A 23187-nucleotide genomic window follows, 5' to 3' on the forward strand; every position below is an offset into this window, starting at 1 on the left:
ATTTGCAAACAATGCTGTTTTATGACATTCTTTCCTTTCTGACAGAATGTCACTTCTTCTGTCCAACTTAACATAGCATTTATTAAGCTGGTGCTACATTGGCTGCCAAAAAGCACCGCCTTGTTAGAAGCTTTCAGGACATTAAACTTCAAACATGGATGACGGCAATGTTCTCATCACTTTAGGGGCCAAGTACCCTTATTTAACAAACGGTATTGTCACACAGCACATTACAGAAGACATCAAGATGCATAGAAACCAAAAGAACACCAGACAACATACTGTACAAGGAAGGAAAGCTATGCTTGGGCCATAAGGCTACTTCAGCCCTATGGTCATAGCTAACCTTCCACCAGACGTTCTCACCATGCCGCCTATCTCAACAGCACACTGACTGCTCTGCCTCCCAGTCTTCTGTACAGTGGAGTGGTAAATGTCCTGCCAGGCAGTGCTGTCCAAACACTCGGGCTCACTGCACATCTCCGCTACTCAAACACAAATATTTCATCAAGCTTTGGCACTCGGGAGCGCGAGGAGAACTCAACACTGTTTATGATCTTTCACCACGAGATTTGTAAATGATCCCAGCAAACAATCTGACATTAAATAGACATTAATATGAGGATGGCCTGGACGGACAATGTGCAATCCATCAGGTGTTTGGTTGACGTTTAGTCTAACAAAATTATATAGAAATTAAAATGCCATTATCTCCATTATGGAATACTTGAGAAGACTCAAATACGGATAAAAAACTAAACAAAAGAGTGAATATTCAAGCACAAGGCCATCTTCACACAAAGCACCACCGGATAACAAAAGCTAAGACTTGACAGGAAAACATAAATCCCTTTAAATGATTTTAAATGAATCCTGTTATGAATAAGGTCCTGATTAAGATATTTTGCTGTAACATATAGATATGTTTCTCAACAGGAACAAGAGCAGCATGTTGGTTAATCTTTCGTATTGTCACCTAAACCTCTTAACAGCCGCTTTGTCTTTCAACGGAGCCCATAAGCCGACTGATAAGCGATGCTTTGTCCGGCGATCGACAGACTGATCTCGACAGCTGCTGCGGTTTCACCGGGCACCGAAGACGAAAGATGTGAATCACATTTGGCCTCCAAGTGCTTGGCTCCACAATCCCTCACATACACTGAAAGTTTCTTTTGTGTACAAATGGTTAGGTTTTCCATACAGTAAGTAGAGGACAGAAGTCGCTATAGGGGAGAAGAACTGTCCTTTATCACAGAAATGCTGCTTCAAGCGCCCAATCGGTTTTATACACCAAAGCAAAAATTCACCAAACTTTCTAACATTTCCTCCTGGACGCCTCTGATTGAGAGGCAGAAAGCACCTGAGAAGTTACAACAACTTGTAAGTGAAAAAGAGGTAAGGATCTTCCCACTGTGCCAGGGGTGCGTTTGATACAAACTTCCACAGACAGCTATGGAGGAACATCTTTCTTACCGCCAGACTTGAATTGAGAAAAAAAAAAACCTGTAGCTGCCCACATATAGACACTGACTGCTGCACTGCTACCTAAAACTTTTCTTGTTATCCCCAGATTTAAAAAAAAACCCCAATAATACAGGCCTGAACAGCATGAGGAACTTTTAAAAATCCCCTTAGAAATGTAAGATCTTCCATGAGGGTGGGGAGTCTACCACCTAAAGAGATCTTTAATGTCAAAAAGTAGAATGAAGTCAGATATAAAGTGGTGTAACTGTATTTTTACATGTTTTTTTTCTGCGCTGCACTTCCTGTCAGTCAAACAGTGTGTCAGATCCCCAACGTCTTCGCCTTTTCATTTTCTGCTGATGATGTTTGAGCTTCTATAAGTAGAACGAGCCTCTCAGCGTCTCGAATGGTAGACATTTCCCAAGGAATTCCCTCATAAAGTACAATGTTTCTCATGATGAAATCATCCTTTTTTCCCCTCATTTACCTCACACACCGCTCTCAATTACAAGCGTTTCTCTCCTGCTCTTTTCTTTTTCTTGGAAATGAGACATTTGCTCCTTTTAAAGACGCCGCCTCTCAGAAGTGTGTATCGGTTGTGGTTTCCTTCAGCGACTTTCTTCATGATGAGAAGTCGTAAAAGCGCAAACCCAAAGAACCGAGAGCCGTCATAGGGACACACGTTTAAATGCACGCGCGGGCATACACACATCCACTACAAGACTTGCTCGTAGCGTGTATGCACACAAACACACGTAAGCGCTCACTTAGACACACACACACACACAAAAACACGCACTACACATGCAAGCCACATCTCATCGGGGGGCAAGTAAACAAACAGGAGAGCAGGAAGATGGAGAAAGTGCGAGTGAAAAGAGAGAAATTAAGAGTGTATGTGCTGCTTGTGCCGCCAACACATCAGGCTGCAGGAACTTTCACCAAGGCTTGAACACAAGCTGCTGGACATCTACCTTCATCTGAGCTATAAGCTTAAAGTGGAGACCTGGTTACATTGTGTTTCTCTCCTCTCTTTACCCTTGAAAGGGAGCTGGGACAGAGAGATTAACACTTCTGCAGAGAAACACCAGGAGAGAGACAGGCAGAGTAAAGACTCAACTCTGCTGCCAACAATATTTCTGGGAAAAATCAAGAGCCCTTCAATCATTTCCTTGACACTGACCTTGCATTTGATTTTGAAAGTTTGTTTTATGCTGCATAGAGTAGTGGAGCTCTGTTTACCACAGCAGGACAATTCAGCTTCACAAGAATACAGGGACTTTCAGATCCTGCTCTGTGCAAACACTCTTTTCTGTCTGCAAAGACTTGTCTTGCTGAACGGGATAAAAAAACTCCATATATGAATCTACAAGAGATCAAACAAGCCACTGAAGGTATCCATAAATAAAAATTTTGACTCATGCTTGGACTAAAACCAGTCAAATCCTCTTGAAATGTATCAAACAAGTATATGGCTTTAGAATCAGCATCGATTTGTGACTTTATTAGAGCAGGCTGACGGCCTGCAGTTTAAACTTAAATCCCATGATGAAATAAACGAGTTGTAAACTGGAGTGAAAGTGATTATAAAGCACTCTGGATATATGATCTAATAAAAATGGTTAGGATGTCCCCTCAAGGTTAAACAGGTTTATTTTTTTGCTTTTTTTTTTTACTTGAGTGCTACTAGATCTGCTTGTATGACAGTTTCACTGGAACTTACAAAAACAACAGTAAGCTGCTTATCCTTGGAAAATAGCCTATTTTTATTCCAGCAGAACATTAAAATTCCATCACTGATTTTTAAAGTTATTCAATCACATAAAAAAACCCACAAATTTTAAGGCTTGTACACTTTTCCTAAGAAGCCATGGTTATCAGAATATATTCATTTTGATGAAGCTAGAGTCTTTGTGACAGCTCACAATAATGCAGGGTCACTTTCTATGTTTGTATTGGTCCAAGCGGCCCTCTTTGGAACAGTGTGTGCTCGAAAATTCAGATTTAAACTGAAATATGTCAACTCGTGGAAGCAAAAGCCGTCACTTTTTTTAGCACTTCCACAGGGACATAATTAAGTTTCTCGCCAAAACCTTTTTTTGGTTACTTTACTGCTATATAAATTGAGTGTGTAAAAATGATTGATTCACATTTTCTCTGGTAAACACAGAAAGTGAAAAGGGATCAAAAGATGACTGACTGATTGACTGGCTGACTTGCTGCTCAACAAAAGCTGAAATCAAGATCTTTACATTTTTCTGAAGAACCTCCTTCAATGCAGTTGACATTTCAGGCATTTGTCACAAACAAAACTGGCTCAGACTCAGCAACAAAAAAGTGAATCACACATGAATAAAGTTTCTAAAATGACATTTATTGTCAACTTAAAATGGAATATAATAACATGTTAGTCAGCTAGGTCAGTAATGAATGCAGTGTGTGGATGAGTGAAGCGTGTGTGATGCGTGCAAGCAAAATACAAAAGCCTAACCTATCTGGCTGGTGGAGGTCTGAGAGGAAGAGAAGAGAAAGAGGTTAACAAGGAAGCCACCCAAATAGGCTGAAGCCTAAACAAACCAGAAGCAGGTAGTTTCCTGACGCCATCTCCAACCCCAACTGGCTCCTGAGCCAGGAAGCCAGGGACGTCACACCGTGACCTTTAAAAAACTTCTAGGTTCACCATCCAACTTAGACCACCATCTCAGCCAAGTACTTATGACATTAAGAACAGCCATCTTAAAAACACTAATGGATTTTTGCAGGAAACATGGGAACAGTGAGAATTTCTGGTCAGTGATAATATTAACTCCTTGACCCAAAGTATGCTTGAGTGTCCAACAAGGTTGTCTGCAACTAGACAATGCCTTTCCCTTACAAATCCCAGCTATTAAAACCACAAAACTGGAATTGAAGACACCAAACCAACATAGCAGTACAAAAGATTCCTCTAACCAAAAGCACCAAGGCTTACAAACCACCACAAACAAAGCCAAACAAAAGCATGGACTATAGCATCTTCTACCAAAGCTGTCAGACTTAAAGTTGTGACACTCAACTTTCCAAAACTATCTCACTGCAATACAACGTCCAGTTCCCCACTTCCAAACCAAATAGGGTACCTGATCATCCTGAGGCACACCTGACTCATTTAACACCAAACCATGTTCAGTGGGCCAGTTCCTTCAATTTACCACTTTACAATATGAAACATATATCATTGTCTTTTCATTGATTTTGGAAAGCAGCACCCCAACCACGGCATTGTGATTCACGTGGCCCAACACTTACCTGATTTAAAGCACCTCAACTAAAACAGGCAAAATAAAGTTAGGTAAATAAAACCAAAAAAACAATTCTTACCCCAAATTCTGAATCCAGGGAAAATAACATACAATTTCATGCATGAAACCCCTCCACATTGGCAACAAAAGGCATGCTACTAAGGCTTATGCAAATTCCATGTGGATCCCACAACATACCCAAGGTTTTAAACAAGACAAGCTAACAAATAATCCTACAAAAATCCAATTTGACTCAAATTTACAAAAGATTAAGTTTATCAAAGAAAAAGCCCTCATTTGTCACACTCAGCCTAGGCTTTAACCTTACCAAAAAGTTTGGATGAGCTCATATAACCACACTAAAACTAGATTAGACTTTACCAAATGGATTTAGATATCCTGGACAAGCCCCCATTTGTCACAGACTGGCTCAGAGTCAGTGACAAACAAGGGAATCACACATGAATAAAGTTTCTAAAATGACATTTATTGTCAACTTAAGATAAAATATGATAATAATGTTAGTCAGCTAAGTCAGTAATGAATGCAGTGTGTGGATGAGTGAAGTGTGTGTGATGCGGGCAAACAAAACGCAAAACCCTAACCTATCTGGCTGGTGGAGGGCTGGGAGGAAGAGAAGAGAAAGAGGTTAACAAGGAAGCCACCCAAAAGACATGCTTCCACTACATGGTACCGGCTCGGCTTGACTCTGCTCGCTTTTGGCACCAGGTACTTTTCTGGATTTTGTTTTCCACTGCAGATAGTACCCCCTCAATGCAGCTGGTCGTCATAGCGATGCCGCGTGAAACTGCCGTGACATCATCTTTAATGCTCGCTTGAAACCTCGACGGAGGTGATATTTAAAAAAAAAAAAAAGTACCAGATACCAGGTACTATCCACAACTTTTGTCCATGGAAAACCAAAAAAAAGAGCTGGGACCTCTGTCACCTGTCACCTCCCTCTCTCGTTCCCTCCTCTCTTCTCTCCTCTCCGAGCTGTTTGACAAAGCACAAACATCAAAGAAAGACTTTTTAAGAAGCCTGCCTCCTGTCTCCGCGTGAGCGCCGACTCACTGATCCGCTCACTTCATGACTCCTCAGTAGCACTCAGAGTTCAGTCTGTTAGGCTCCTGCACTCATTAGCCTCTCCTCTCTGAATCCCAATCGTTTTGGGAAGCAGAGCCGGTGCTACGACAGAGGCAAAGCATCAGCAATAACGCCACCTTCAATGGTGCTGACTGAGACTACTGACATCATAGAGACACACATGCTGGATGAGACAACACACACACACACACACACACACACACACACATATATATATATACATGCACATACAACCTGCTAATTCCCCAGTTACTCATACACAAGCACATACACACACTGAATCCCCGTCCCCTTGCCCACCCTCCTTCCTCTTTCTTTCTTTCGGCAGCCAGCATCAATCAGCAGAAGTCCAGTCTCTCTGGTGATCTTATCCTTATTGATGGCACATGAAGTATCTTTCTTCTCTCTCTCTCTTCTCTTCCTCTCTACCTGCTCTGCATATCGGTCCCCTCAGCGCCAGGGATCCTGCACACCGCTAACAAACAGCCGGCTCTTACCCTGGAGCAGATAAACTGCCTTCAACAGTCCTGATCACAATGCAGTGACTACAGCTACGCAGGTATTATTGGCAGAGGCTGCAGTGGTGCCTAATGGCCTCAGGGGGGAGCTAGGTAAAAGGAGAAAGGACATGGAGCCGGAGTGAGAAGGGATGCAAGTATATCCAGCTGCAGCCGCAGCACGGACGTGCAGTATCTACATGACACACCCACTTTGCTACATTACACACACCCACTTAGGTTAGGTTTAGGCATGAGGAGGATAGTTAGGGTTAGGGGTCAGGGGGTGTGTCCTGTAACATGCCCTTAGGGTGACAACATGGGGGGTAGGGGGGTGTGTCATATAGTAAAGTGGGTGTGTCATATAGGGTAAGGGTGAGTCTGCAAGACTGCTCTAGAACCTTCTCAGGGGAAGGGGCAGAGAGGAAATCAAACTATGCAGGACTCACTATAGTTTCCCTGTTTATTAACATGCTTCATTATATGACTGTTAACGTATGAGCTCTTTAATCAGGGCATCATTCCAAAGCTGTCTAATAAATTAAGAGTTTAATTGCATTCAAGAGGTTTGAGTATATATACAATTACTGGGAAGACATTTAGCTGTGTAATGCTGTTTGAAACAGGCTAGCCAGGAGAGATGTCTCCTCTGTGGCTACACTGGCTTGAAAACCTCAACTTGGCACCGGCGCCGTTCCTGCATGGTTCCTAAATGTAATTAAACACAATATAAAGCCGCATTAACTAAACGAGCGATGAGTCAGTGAAATCGATAGCGCTCTGATGTGATGAAGCTTTCTCCGTGATTCTCTGCCTCGTCCCCGTCTCTGGTTTATGACAAACCAAGGAGGGACGGAGGGATGGAAACAGCACAGATCAGATGGTTACTTCGCCGTCAAGTAAGTTTATGGAACGTGTGAGAAAGAAAGAAAAAAAAAAGCCACCCGCAGAAACCCAAAATCAACAGAAAGTCTGCTCAGTTGACAGGTGACCTCTGGGAAGAGCAGTGTGCTGCTGATACACCACAGAACCAAAAATGTCAAAGTGGCTACTTTTTCCCTCTGGATGTGTGAAAGAACAGCTAGAGGAGAGTACATGTAGACATATATACATACAGTATGATGTCTGACTGCAAAATATTTTCAAGTTTCCAGCTAATTTCATTTGTAATGTGGTTAAAGTCCCCTTCCACTCAAAGATGTGTTTTTCTTCCTGTTACTTCAGTTGAATATTTGAGCTTCACTGTGCAGAATGATGCATGTGCAGAGTTTTTTTTTTTTAATACATTCATCTGCTAAAGGAGGAAAGTTTCTCTGTTCTCACTGAAAATCTGAGTTTAAGGAGTCAACCTACAATGATTTGTGACATCACAAATAGTTTGGGGCCGGTTGTGGGCCAGTATACAACTTACACAAATGTGATGTGGAAACTTGAAGCCTCCAGTGCACAAACACTGAGACTGGACTTTACAGTAAAGTAAGACACATCTTGTGCCAAGCAGTTAAACTTTTGAGATTAAATATACGCATATTTATAGATTCTGGAATTTGTAATGAGGGAGAAGGATGAGATGTAATTTTAAGGATTTTAATTAAATCCTAAATATTAGGCACAACTTATTATTGAAAGAAGAGTATTTTATATACATCATGAAACATGTCTGGAGGGGATCTTTAAACGAAATTTGCAAGGCAGAAAGTTGGGTAAATCAGTGATATTCAAGCTCAAGTCTCAATGGAAGACTGTCTTAATATGGTCATAAATTCTGGCTCAGTCAGGCTCCTGAGTTTCAAATAAGTTGGACTTAAAAGTAAAATGAGGACAGCAGGACAGCTGTGTATTCAATAGCAAATTCTCCAGGAAGTAAATGCATGCATACCTTTTTCTAGGGTCAGTAAAAGAGATGAATTGCCTAATTGAAGAATGAGAGATAACCATTGGAGGATTCAGATAGAATCCTTTGGTGCAGATGGCCGCAGTCGGTGTCCAACTACATTATCAAAGCACCTGGAAGTCATTTCCACTGTATAAACCTTTTTTGGGGTTTCCTGGGATAAGTCTGACGCATCTCCATTCCTTCTGAAACCATCATTATCTTGTCCTGAGAGCAGAATAGAGAGGCCTCCTTCAGACCCACCTAATCCTGAGGTAATGGCAGGAGGCAGCTTTCCAACGTGACTTTACTCCAATCTCGCAAACACCCGAGGGGGGAGTTTACGCCGGCAATATACAAATTGTAGACTCAAAGTTTCCTTGCGGCTTGCCACTAGTGATGAGGGATCAAAAATAATGACTTTATTTACGTGACAGTGTTCTCCACAACAATTTTTAGAAGCAGAAATGGACAGTAATCTGGAGGCTATAAATGGGATGAGCGGGGAGCACCTTTGTTGCCGAGCCAAACTGTCGATCACAACGCAGTCAGGGCGTGTTCGCTGAGATATGTGGCTGAGAAAAGGGTCTGTCCAGCTGTGTTTACAAGACTGATAAGGCAGCTTATCGCCCAGTGATGATACTAACCAAATGCTATAAAAGTGAAAAAAATTGTTGATCAGGTTGATGCATGAGCCATTTCCTGAGAGCCTCTAAAACCTACATAGACAAAGAATCGCCTGGACATGGTTTTATACTTTTGCCAATTCTGAGCTTATTCTTTCAGTGAGTATCAAGTGTTATACATCATATGATTCAGGGGAACCTGCCCTTTCTTCACCGTCATGCATTACCTTTGTGTGAGCGTAGCATATTTGACAAAAAAGTTAAAGTTATTTAACGTTTTGCAGAACCTGTAGCGTAGTGCCGATGCTACACTCGGTTTCAGAGGGTTAAATGTGCAACACTGTTTCTTTTGCTTTATTTTTCCAAGGAAAACCAAATAAGTATGCAAAGTCCTGCTTCATATTCATCCAACTGCATACAGTTATAACATTGATAAAGCCATTGAGCAGCTCCTTCAAAAAGTTGGGCATATCTTGCTCAAGAGGTGACTTCAGCAGCTGCTGAAGTGGATTTTATTTATTTTTCCAAGCTAGTGTGGAAGATTCGAACTTCCAGGCAGCCACCAACCGAGTGACTTCACTATGATCAGCAGATAACAGAATAGAAGTGAAGAGCGTGCTGCCAAAAACTGAAACATTCAGTCATCTTTTTTGTCATGCCACGATCTGCCAAGCCACTTTGTCATATCAGAGGAAATCCTGAGCAGAAAATGACATAATTGCACGGCTGGGAGAAGTTTGGACACAGAATCCATGTTGGATGCGTTCGCACGCGTCAGTCAACTCTGATCTCTTGTAGCGCAGCGGGGACTGAGGGCCAAAGAGTGAAGAGAGGGAGGGAAGATGGTCAGAGAAAAAGGAAAAGAAATGACAGCTCCAAAACAGCTTGAAGACAGATGAGCACAAACACAATTTAGAGACAGACAGCGGCAGGCAGACAGGGATAAAAAGCAGACTGATGCAACAGAAAAAAAGAACCAGTATCAATCCGTTTCATCAAGCCAGTCTGACACATAACAGATGCTTCAAATCATTGATCTCCATTAATAATGATTGTCGATATCCAATAAACACTGACCTTTAACCTGCACAAAGGAACGTATGAAACTGTTTGCTTGGGGAGAACTTTTTTGTTACTGTACCAAGAACAAACCAACACGACTTGCAGCTGATTCATGTTGATTGGAGCAATTTTATACAACTTTATCACACACAACCTCAAACACAAACACACTTCCTCTCTACTGCCAGCAGCCTTGACCCCAAAACAGCAGACAGAGGAGTAGATTTACACTGTGTCTCTCTTCCCCTCGCAGCCCAGGCAGTTCATTACGTTTGCACATCTATAAAACACAGAGGAGAAGTGGTGAAAAGAAAAAAAAAAAAAAATCTATGTTGTAAAATACAAAAATAATTCAGGAGAATATGAGAGATGTTTTTTCTTAATCTTACAGTCGTGTTATAAAATCCACAGCTCTCGTTCCATGCAGAAATGCAAAGCTGAGGCTAATATGTGGCTTCGGCGATGGGGGAAGACTATTTCATGATTACTCTATTTAGAGTTTTTCCTTTCCTGCTTCCAACTCAATCCACTGACTGAGGGCGTTCACCCTTTTCACTTTGACCAATCGCATTTTAGCCATTCATCTCATTTGAAGCTGTTCCTTTCTCTTCTGCTGTCAGCTGTCATTTCAGGGTCGAATCGACGCGACCCGTCCTCCAGCTGTCCAGTGGGTCCTTCCAGCGAGCACATATCATTCATTTCTTCATAAATCTTTAAGATCTTCTTTCAATTCTTTAGTCTCTCATTTCATTTCACATTGTCCTGGTAATCACATGTAGCTTCAGCAGAACTTTGGGATGAGTTTTTGCACAGACAGAGAGCTGTGGATCCCGTCATTTTCTACAGTGTAATTAGCTGAGTTGGGAAGGGATAGCTTGGTCAGTATGGACAGGAGGGATGATAACTTTATTATCATATATTAAGTCTGAATGAATGAAACAAGACACAACAAAACAGTCCTCACTGAGGCAGAATAAAAGGGTGAAAGCCCTTATTACATATATATATTACATCACACTAAAGAGAGTAAAAACTGAGTACTTCACTGTCAGTATGGGACACATAATGCAATACATTATATTGAAGTTGTGTGACTGATGTCTATTATCTTTAGAGACAGAATTTAAATATTAGATACTACTTGAGAAATATGGTTATTTCATAAGGAAAGTTCTTGTGATGATTGATGACCTCAGTGTTACTCAAACACTGCTTCGCTGGCATGCCAGCAATAGTTTTATTGGCCCGATTACAACATAAAATATCAATCATGAAGTGATATTTACAATGTAAAGTTCAAGTTCAAGCATGACTAACTCTTTGAAATTCCTTCATTTTGGAGAAATGAAGGAATTTGGTTATGTGCTGTCCACATGACATGGATGGTTTTAATCTTCCTGTGTTCTTTAAATAAAGACACTTCATATATATTTTATTATGGGTATAAACTTGAGTCATATAATTGTAAGTTTTTAAAATAATTTTATCACCGTTATTTAAAGTTCTCCCATCCATGTTTTATTACTGAGATAAAAATAATAGAAATCTCATAAATAAACTCAACCAAAGCAGTGTGTTCAAACCATCATCTCTGCCCTTAATGTACAGACACGTAGTGGACTGCAACAGATGCTGAAGTGGTCAGAAACCCACACACACACACACACACACACACACAGAGTGCATCCTCAAAGCAAGCTTTATTGCACACGCAGACACAAGCAGTATCTGACCTTACTTTGGTAACCATGTGAGGCAGCGTCTGGCTCATATGCCACAGAACCAGCAAGCCAGACGCTGCCACCATCGTGTAGCTGAAGGACACACACACACACACACACACACACACAGGCAGCCACACGCAACCTCTGTAACATTTTGGGCTCTCCACGCCTCTCATCTCCCTCTCACACCCATTCCGTGCTTTACAAAAATGGCTATCGAAAAACAAAGAAACAATTAAAACCGACACTTATCACCTGTGATCCAGGTCGGCTCTGGCCGGTTGAGATAATGCATGAGAACCCCTGACATGTGGCTGCAGCCAGCTATTATAAATAGCTGGCAGATTTGTGTGACATTCAAACTCTCAGAGGAGCCTGTGGAGAGCCCTGTGTTAATTAGCTGTTTAGCTGCTAGCTCACAAGATGAGCGTCTTCTGAAGCTTATGTCACTGCGTCTCCTCACTGTAGTGGTAACAACCCTAATTAAGGGCCTGTTTTAAACGGCGGGTAAACTTTTCCTGCTCGGAGGCGGCGGATGGAGGCCTTAACAAGTGTCCCGGGGCTTCCGGCTGACACTCGTCTATTCCGGGATGCCGCGGGGCTCTGTGATCATTCCTTCAGACCTCCGCATGCTCCGCCCACTCCAAAACACACAAATAAATCAGGAGAGGCTACTGTGTCATTAGTTACCCTTGCAGCGAGAAGCTCTGCCAGAAATATACAGTTACACACACACACACACACACACACACACACACACACACACGAACAGATCCGTATCATGATAACCAGACTGCCATGATCCCGTCACATTGTTCCCCCAGAGGGTTCGAATTATCTTCCAAAGTGATTCCAACAAAAACCAAATCATGAGGACATGATCTGTGTTGGTGTGACTCACCGCTGGCCTGCGTAGATTAGTCACGCTTCCTCACTGCATGTGATTGGCTTACTGTTCATTAAATCAAGATGAGTCATCTGCTGAGTTTGACTAGTTGTGGGTTGGTTGACAGCACTGAGCCGGCTCCAATCGGGCTCTGTTTAGAAGCGGTTTCACTTACAGCAACTGTTACTTTTACCACTATAAGCAGTGTCATTCTCTTGAACAATGATGGCGATAAAATAGATTTTATTTGCAGTAAAACAGGCTTTTTTTTTTATGAAAGGCAAATGACAAGGAAACACAGAAATAAGAACACAAGGGGCTTATTATCAGGCCTGTGCAGACGGGAGGTCAAAAGGTTGAGGAGTTTTGTAGACAAATACTCATATTTAAAGCCCTAAGCTCACTGTAAACATGGTTTTCTAAGCCTACAAAGCTATCAGCAGCCCACCAACTGCTAAAATCTTGTTCAGGTATCAGCCTCATTGGATGTATCTGGCCTTTGTTTGTTTAAAAAGCCCATTTATATGCAGTACACAACACATGTCTGTTTGCTTTCAATCGGGACTGCCGTCTGCTTGTTGAGAAACAAATTAATGTAGATGGCTAGATTAATGGGTTTTTGATTGGGTGCCGGTCAGACTGCCAGGAGCCCAGGCCGGATTTTATTAGGCTCTCAGAGGATGAGGACAGAACAGCGACACTACGCCCGGCCATTTAGCAAACTGTTCAGACCACTGAACAGACCACTGATTGTGTTGTACACTGTTAACTCTGAGAATATGAGCAAAGTCTTCAGACGTGTCATCACTTTCATAATAACCCACAACGCTGCTTCAATAGAAGTGGCTATCTTTTCTTTCTAATGCTTGGTTTTACTTTTGATAGAGCTTGTTTTTTTTAAAGAGAGAGTGGAAACAATCTGGGTTTTTTTTGCCATATTAAGACATTTTTCTTGCTTTACCAATGACCAGCAAGAGAAGTTTCTGGTATTAAGACTTTTTTTTCAATTCTACTCTATATTTTTAAAAGATAGTAAAAGATGGTTTCAATAAAACATGAGTTGATTGATGTTAAAGAGTCATTCCAGTTTATTACAACTTATTTTAAATAGGTTTGGCAATTATTTCTATCAGTTATGACAACATACTCACAAAAGTAATTGCTGAGATCTGGGGATACAAACTACTATAGGGCAAGAAAATCGGTCAGAAAAGTTGTAAACAAGTAAACAATTAAGGCGTATTATCTAAACAACTATAATTGGAGCTAAAACTTTAAGTGAGTGCACGCAAAATGCCAATAACACCTAATTGCACAAGAAAACCATCTGTAAACCCTGATAAAAGTTTACAACTTTTACTGTTCGCCTTTGTCCGCAATTACTTTGATTGCCGTTGATTACTTTAATGAATATATATTAAAGTATATATTCTCATTTGTCAAGTTCAACTTGTCGAGAACAACGTCAGCTGATAAACAGAATAACTGTAAAGCTAATTTTCCAGAAATGCCCCGGGCTGCATGTTCAAAGGCATCCTAAAAGTCACATTGGACAGTGCCTCATTATCATCTGATGCTATTTTAATGATACAGAATTGAAAATGGATTTTATGTCAGTTTAGACAAATGTGCAGAACTCTTCCCTGAAATAATTTGTTCACAAGTCAGTTGAAATATCCAATGAAATCTACTTCAGTCATAAGAGAAAGGCTGAGGCAGAATAAAGCATCACTACATGTTCATCCTCTCTGAATAACGTGTGATACGCAGATACACCAGCAGAGGGCTCCACCGCACTAATCCTCTACATCCAGCAGTAGAGTCAACCCCGATCTGCCTGTTTGTGGAGCTGCTGCTGCTGTTGTTGCTGAAACGCAGTCGGGGGTCGGGTACGAATGAACTTAATGAGTCATTCAAGGCTCATCTGAATCACTGTTACAGATCGAAAGCCAGAATGGCCGGCCACTTCAAAAGCAGAGTGGCTTTGGCTCTTTGGTTAGTAATGAGGCATATTTCCCTGTGTTCTATGCAGCCATAACCTATAAACCAGATTCCCCTTGTCCAGACCTTAGAGGAGCAGATCAGCGAGCACTGACTACATGGAATGTCCCTTTAAAACTCTTTTTTTATGACTATTGCAGGCAGGATACAAGTGAAATAAGTTACTGTAGATGATGGTTTCATTTTCAGAATAAAATCCCTAAACATACATGTTGTAACTTATTACGAGTGGTGGTTTGTCTTATGATGATCTCAGATTGAGGTTTATTTATCACTTAATCAATCTCTGGTGAAGGCAAATTGTTCCTGAACAGACATAATACAGCAGAACAGAGCTGAATACAGCTGTATAGAAAATTCAACTAAAGTCAAAAGTTAAAGGGTCAGTCCACTGATTTAACACATCAAGATCATCTGACTAATAAGTAATAATGAGTGTCAACTTTGCATCACAAACTTGGGTCATGTGGTTTGGAAGATGTGGCAAAGAGGATATAACAAAGACACAATATTGAGTTGCATTGTGGGAAATGTAGGATCTAGCCATTGTGGAGCATGACTGGTATCTTGATTTTGACCTTTTTTAAGAAAAATCCATCTCTCACAAATCCCCCAACTTCATGTTAGTACAGCAGTAAATCACTGGAGCGCCTCTTTGCTCTATTAGCTCAGCTAATGAATTTCAACAGTGACAGTGAAGGGCAGAGAGAGGTTGGACAGTTTTGCTCTACTTCATGGAGTGAATTTCAAGCAACAATTGTTATACATACTTAATGATGTTGCTAATCAATGGAAATTGTATTATGGACCAACAGGAAAAGTAATACAGCATTTAACCATTATTATATTGAAGTAAAAATAAAAAAATCTTTAATCGACTGAGGCACACAATTATTCTGAGTTTATGACGACACCTGATACATTTAAATCTTCAAACCCAATAAAGCCTAAAAAACACCAACTTACTTTTAGCAATACAGTGTTTAAGCATCATATTTCTTCCACATATTGAGGTCAATGAATGATTCTCCCAATATCAGCGACCAAATCATTTATTTTGCTAATCACTTCATAGAAGCATCACACTCTTGTGTCCTCTACAGTTCATTTCACTGTGTGAAACAGACACTTGACACCGTCTGCACTCTAAAGACTTCTACGACCTCTACGCCCTCCTCACACCCATCTATAGTCATTAATTAATGTTCAAGCATATAGCCGAACAAGGGTGGTGTGTTGCTGCGTATTGGGAGATTGGGGTCATGACCCTCAGGCGCTGAGGGACTGAATGAACCTCATTGGCCGTCTAATAGTGCTGTCAGCAGGGACAAGTAGGCCGGATGACTTCACTTGACTGCAGCTCCTCCTTCATTGTCCTGTGTGTACAGAACTTTCCTACACTTTTTTGTACTATTAAGTAACTTTAAAAAGGTTTTAGACACGTAAACTTGAGGGTGGATTGAGAATGCAACAACACATCATTAAGTATGCAGCACAAAGTAAAGCCTCTGCAATCACTTTCTAGTGCAGCATGGTTTGCCAGTTCAGTGCTGGCACCAGTAGAGGGACCTGCAGACCAGAAAAAAACACTCTTGATCATTAATTGCCTCATTCCAGTGATAGTGCTACTAATCCCCATGGTGTTTAGTGTCCATCCACCAGTCAGACCTGAGCCCTGTCTCTTCCTGAACAGAATCCCTCATGAATCTGATGTCACTGTGCATGACAGCAGCACAATCAGCGGCTAATTGTAGGTTTATAATGAGCAGGATAAATGCAAAATCCTCATCTGCGTTATGTCCTGTCTGTGGTATTCTTATTTATATGCTTTTTCTTTGTTGTTGCAGCAACCGAGTTTTTATGATGGAAATAATTAAAGTTTCCTCTAATCTCCTATTTTATGCGATTAACCTTAGTTTGAACATAAGTAAAGGGAAAATTAAAAGTTGGATTTCTTCAAGGGAGATTTGGCAAGAAAACACCACAATAAAGAAACATTTAAATGCAACTTCTAGTGGCAGAAAACAGACTAAAACTTGATTTTTTCCAAATAATGTCATCCTGGAGATCATGCATCAGGTCATCAACCAGAACATATGGCCTCACTCTTTACACTGACTCGTCATCGCCTACAAATAAGAAAAACCATCCCAGAACATGATGCCCCAGACTTAACTTCACTAGCAGACAGGGAGTTCCAGTAACAGACCGGCTTATGCAACCTGCAGCCATCAAAGACTCACACCGACACACCGCAAAAACACCGGTTAAACAGCGGTGCGGTTAGCTGAGCTGATTGAACCCCTCAGCCCTGACATTTACTGTAAATGCAGCGTGGATGTTCTAAACATCTGGGACCGGGGGTCTGTGACTCGGCCCTGAATCACAGGTGACTGCTGCTGAGTCAGAGTCCGGAGAGTGTGTTTTTTTCACTCACCCCTGCTGGATGCGTCTTCTCCTTTCACTCGCTAACAGACTGTGAGTCGTTCATTCTTGCCTCGTGTGTCACTGTTGCCATTAGCCTTCTGTTGTTTTTTTTTTCCCCTCCTATCGTTTCCTCTCTTGCCTCTTGACTGATCGCGCATATGTGATGGTTGTTTTTTGTGTTTTGATGACAAAGAGACTTCTGACTGAGGATATCAATCAAGGACTACTACTGTTTCTGCTACTATGACTACTATTGCTTCTCTTTTTTTTTGATCAATCAATCATTTTTTGGTCAATAAAAATGAAAAATTGTGAAAAATACTGTATTATTGCTTCATTAAACACAAATTCAGCTTTCTTTTTTTTCTAGACTATCTGGGCCATAATAAGCAGCTGTTACAACAGAGGTTAGAGTTCACCCAGTCTGCACTCTGTCAGGATTTCCTCCTTTTGCTTTTCTAAAAGAAACGACCTGAGAAGCTGCCTCAGCCAAGTGGGAAATAGCTCGGTCTTGACAGACACACGGAGACTGGACACAGCCAGAACCACGCACGCACTTCCACCAACACTGTGTTTAGGATTTCCTCACTGTCTTCCCCGTCAGTGTTTCTTCACCGATGGCCGGTGACACGAAGCAACAAGAGGTGTCCCGTTCTCTCGTGTGCCTCTCTGTCTCTGTCACAATCTCTCTCACACACACACATGTGCACAAACAGCCTTCCACTCTTTTCCCCGCACAGCTACGAAAACAAAAGTCCAGACAAGGGAGAGGGAGTGTGCGTGCATATGTGTGTTCAAGAGAGAGAAAATGAGGCAAGAGGTAAGCAAAGAAGAGCCAGCGAGAATGCTTAAAAAAGAGAACGGTCAAAGAGATCGTTAAAAAGTCTCCCTTCATGGTCATATTCTTCTTGCATTTATGTTTTGTTAGCCCTGCAGTCAAAGTTTTATAGACTGTTATACAATAAAAAATGCATTCATATTTGATCTTAAACTTCAAAGTTCAATCTCAAAGTTCAAACTATACTGCTGGAGATTCAGGAGCCAAGGTGCAGCAGCAGAAAGGAAAAAGTTGGGATTTTGGAAACGTCTGTAGGAACGTCACTCGGGACAAACACCTGCTGTCACACTCTGACCGTTGTGTCGTGCTGAGGAGGGAACAAAATGAGAGAAAACAAAGGGAAACATGTTTTTTTTTTTTTTTTTTTTTTTATGAGGGAACCTGCAGGACTTCCAGCCAGGGCGAAAAGAAAACATGAACAGCTATTTTTGACCTGAGACAAGTTGACTAATGGCCCGGACTTTCCAATTCCCCGTGATTTTGTTCCTTACGCTCCTGAGTTCTATTGTTTGGCACTGACATGAGGCAGAAAAAAAAAAACATAACAACACAGCCATTGCTTCAGGACACTGGGGCTCACCAGTCGCTGCGAGGTCGAGGAGAACCCTGCCAATTTGCTCTCATGCAACTTCCAGCGCGATTCAAAGGAGCTCAGTGTGCGAGCGACGTACCCCGAAGACAAGTCAAGATCAGTGAAGGGATGGAACCCTTTTTTTTCCCTCTCTTTCCTCTTCAGACTTGTTGGGAGGGGAATTTGAGATGCTGTGTTGAAGGAGAGGCTGGAGGAACTTTTTTTTAAAGATCATATACTGCTTTCAAATCAGGGGTCTTCTTCAAAACACTTTTAAAAAAGCTGAGCGTTAACAGCATCCCTCTTCTCTGCCGTTTCCCTGTTTAAGCTAGGCACCTATTAGCTTCCCTAATTACCGCAGATCTTCCAGGGAGGTGGGAGGTGGGGGGGGGGGGGTCTGTAGATGAGACTCCAGGGAAAGGGACGGTGTGATCGGGTTACAAGAACCCAGCGGCTGACAACATTATTTATGACCCATTCCTAATGGATTTAGAGTGACAGCAGTTTCAGGCCGCTGGCAAGGTCAAAGGCAGAGACAACAGAGCGCTAATGCCCATGAGGGTGACGGACAGCTTTGTAACTGACCCCCTCTTGGGAGAGGGCGGGTGGAGGGTGAGCTCCGAAAACTGGGAAAGAAGCGAACACGGAGAAGGAAGGGTCAGGGGAAGCGGCGCAGGGAAACTTTTCTTCTCTCAGAGGAGTGAGAGTGATGGAGAGAGATGTGTCTGGGACCAGACAGCGAGCGTTTTTCCAGTCTATTTGCCCCGCGTCTAGACCCAGAGTCAACGGGACAGGCCCAATAAAAAGGGTGGATATTGCAGTGCAGAGACTGGGTTAGACAGAGTCCAAAAATACTGATGAAAGGCTGCACTGTGGAGTAGCTGAGGACACTGAACTCTAGTGATAGTCATCAAAAAAAAAACTCCCCCATCCTCAATCTATCTTCAGATGACTCTCCACCAGCACTGCATCCGATACTTCCACCAATTCTGCAGATAAAGCTGAATAGGCTTATTGTAAAATGGGATACTTCTGGCCAGAGCTTTCTTTGTACCTTAAGAAAAGGAAACAGGAATTTGAATTTTGGCAGGATGCACCATTGGAGTTGGATTTGAGTATTGAGAGCTAATGCTAGCTACAGTACAGTAAACAATCTCCCTCTTTTCTATTAGCTTCCATTAAATAGGGCAATTAGAAGTCTTGAGCAGTAGAGAGAAGAAACTTGACAGTTTCCTGAATCCTTTCCAAGGGATAAATACATAAATTAAACATCAAATTTGGGGGCTGAGGATCAAAGTATACAGTAGGAGTGTTTGATGTAGGCACGGATTGAAATGTGCATATTTAAAAGGAAGTACAGTCTGTGTATTCTGACGCTGATTAACGCATATTAAGTCTCGGCCCGGTGTTTGATTCTCAGTGTCCAGTGATCAAAGGCATGGCTGGACTAGAGCTTTCTGCACTACCAAAAAGCATGACCACGGGCGTCCTGTTCACTGACTTTACCTCCCCCCCCCCCCCCCCCCGGAGATCAGGGAGCTGAGCAAGGCACAGACGCTACCAGAGTGAAGGGTTCAGTTCCCTCTGGGGCCGCTCATGTATGCCTTCAATATATCACATACGTTTCAACTTGGTAAATAACCTTGCAAGAACCAACCAACTGATTTTCATGACACGTCAAAAGAAGTGTGTCCCTCAGGGTTGAGAAATTACCCAAACCTCCTGAGCTATTATAAAAAAGCTCTTTCCACTGGTTAAACTTAAAAAAAAAAAAAAAGCATTGTCATCAAGGCTCTGAAAGGTGAACGGTGTAATGAAGAGAAAAGTTACAAGCGCACACCTGCCAGGTCACCGTTCTTCTGACTTGCAGTCAGCACAGTTGGAATGAGTCCCTGCGTTTAACACTGATTGATTTGTTTTCCCTTATTTAGCTGAAAAAAAGCCCCAAGAGGTGCGGCGATCCGACCAGAATCCGACTAAGCAATCTCGCTTCACGCTCACAGAATGCACCGCGGCGCACGCCAGCGCACACCGTCTGGAGAGCCCAGGGGTTTGGCATTGTTGTAGATCGATTGTTTGCCTTGCAGAAAGAACAAATTATAAAAAATGACTGTGTGTGTGTGTGACTGTGTGTGTGTAAATGGCAATGTGATGTGGCAACTGTGTGTGCTGCATTTTTTTTACTGTTTTTAAGATTTTTTTCTTTAACAACTACAGACCATTCTTACATTTTAAAACGTTTTTTACATTCACAACGTGCAGCAGCAGCTTGTCTACAATAGCTTCATCTGTGTTTCCACACAGACAAACACACACACACACTTAACGTGCCTGCCAAAGCCACTGTGGAGGTTTTTCAACATCAATATGCAGCGTAAAGCCTTAACAAACATAAGACCTTGGGGGGAGAAACAAAATCCATCCCTGAAAAGACAAGACCTTGGAAGGCGTGTGGGTAAAATCAACTTTTCCAGCATAGTGTATGACTGTGCTGTTAGCAGAGCCTTTAGCAGAGCATTCTGCCCAGCACTTTTCCACTCAAAAACAGGCTTTTTTTGTTTATCAGACATTAGAGGAAGTCATGAAAACGAGAAGGGTTCAGTTTTCCAATGTGGGCGGCAGATGGAGATGAGAGATGAAGAGGCAAGAGTAGTAAAGCAAAGAAAATATGTGACAGCCTTTGCTGTCTACAACAGGTTTATGTGACTGGTTTTTAGTTTTTATGTGCACAGTGCATCATTTCAGCATCTCCAGAGCTGAAGGAATTCAAACTGACTCCAGACCCGCTATAACAAGAGATGAGACTTGACTTGGACTTGCCCTAAAAGACCCAGGGGAGTATTCAAAGTATGCGCACACATACATGCTGTAACAGTCCAGAAACAATGGAAAATGAAATGTAGAGAAAAGCGGAGGGATGAGAGGAGAACAGGCAGAAGCAGAGATAAGGACAGGAAGCAATGAATCCTTTATCGTCACGCTCATCTTATCGGCCAGAGCAGAGGAGAGCTGGTGATAGCGAGTGTTAAGTATCTAGTCAAGTGATGCTACCTACGGTGAATAACAAGCAGGTGATGCAGCCACATCTGCAGCCCACTGGAGGAGGAATAATGCAGAGACAACCAATAAGTGTCTGTTCTGAGGTAATAACCTACCTCTTTAAGTAGCCTGCGGTTTAGCAGATGAAGTGTGCTATTCACAAGTGCTTCAAGAGTAAAAAAAAAAAAAAATCATTATCTCAAGTTTATTATTCATTGAAGTGAAAAATATCCAGCTGGTGCAAGTGATGTGGTTTTGTCTACTTTGAAGTAAAGAGTGTTTTAATCCAACAGAAGGCTTCAAACAAATGCTGTGTGAAAAAGACAGGAGTAAATGAGTTTATCAAGCAAACAAGTTGATACATAATCTCCTTCTCATAAACGGCCTGTCCTCCGTGGCTGCTTTGAATTCGAGGACTGACCTTTTCACGGCAGAGTCTCAACAGCAGAGTCAATCACCGCTGTTCTGTCGTCAGCTGAAAGCTCAGGGTCGGGAGCCTTTTTGACGGGAGTAAATGAAAATGACTTGCAGGAGGACTGGATTAGCCTTTCACCGCTTCTCATTTTGTTTTGATGGATGTCATTGGTTTAGATTTTTAAGTTCGCTGGGAAAATAATGGGTGGAATTGGTTTCTTATTGGTTTTAGATTCTATTCAGATAAAGATTTCACGCTTCAACTGCGGTCAACTGTGTGTCGGTTGGTTTGTTGTAATTTGACGAGTGAAAACGTGTCTGGAATGCGTGAATACATGTCTGTTAAATAAAATGTATTTGATATGAAAGTGTTGTGCACCAAAGATGCAGTTAAAGTATAAAAGAAGGTTTTTGAGTATAACCACCTATTAGAAAATACAATGATTTTTGTATTCTGGTGTCACATAGTGAGAGATGTTCCAAAAATATATTGCAGCTTCATAGGCTGTTGAAAAATGCTGCAGAACTCCGCTTTGATCTTGTACCATTACAAGAGCAACTCCATCTCTTCCTCTCTGCTTTCAACAGCCACTGCTGGCTGGCTGTTAATATTCACCCTCTCTCTTTCCTTATCTCACACGCCTCCCACTCATTCTTCTGCCTCCACCTCTCCTCACTTTTCTCTCCCCATTTTCGCCCTTACTCCTCATATTTTCTCGCCCATTCATCTTGCCTTACTATTACATCTTCCTCTGTCTTCTCTTTATCCCCTCCTTTTCCTCCCATTTCTCATCTTTCTCCAGACAAGTGATCACAAAGCCATTCGTGTACCCTGGTGGGATATACTGTAGAGGGATGGAGGGAGGGGAGAGAAGTCTAGTCTCGCCTCTGAGACGGAGGGAGATGATGAGAGAATCAGGTGCTTTGTCTGGATGACATAATGTGACTGAATAAGCAAAGGTTCACAGTCGGGTTCTGGTCTTAAAACTCGTAATATACAATTCTCTGCCTCTATTTCTTCATGTCAAAGTCTCTTTTCCTTTTTTTTCCCCCCACCCGATCTTCTTCTTTTCTTTATCTTCTCTTTAGCTCTACACTTTTTCCCCTCGTCTCTCCGCTCAGGCGAACGTAAATGAAAAGCAAATTGCGCTCAGGAGTTTTCGGTTTCGACGACTCGAGAAAAATAAGAACCCAACGAGAAGCAACAGGGGAGATCCCAGGGTGTGTTTCTGATTTACCTCCTCAATATAACCTGGCCGCCCCCAGAGGCCAGCCAGCCGACGCTTATGGGAAGAGATAGCAATTCATTTCATTCACGGATGGATTCTCAATCGAGACCCTGAGCTCCCCTCGCTGCAGCTGTAGATTTGACATATT

The 23187-nt window shown here is 42.0% G+C and overlaps 1 protein-coding gene across 13 annotated transcripts in view; it reads right to left on the bottom strand.

The window, feature by feature from the left end:
• nav3 (neuron navigator 3) overlaps positions 1-23187 on the bottom strand; it is a 420345-nt gene that overhangs the window by 136908 nt on the left and 260250 nt on the right. The gene's annotated exons all lie outside the window — the stretch shown is intronic.

The sequence above is a fragment of the Thunnus albacares genome, chromosome 23, assembly GCF_914725855.1.
Source record: "Thunnus albacares chromosome 23, fThuAlb1.1, whole genome shotgun sequence".
In the NCBI taxonomy this organism is placed as follows: domain Eukaryota; kingdom Metazoa; phylum Chordata; class Actinopteri; order Scombriformes; family Scombridae; genus Thunnus; species Thunnus albacares.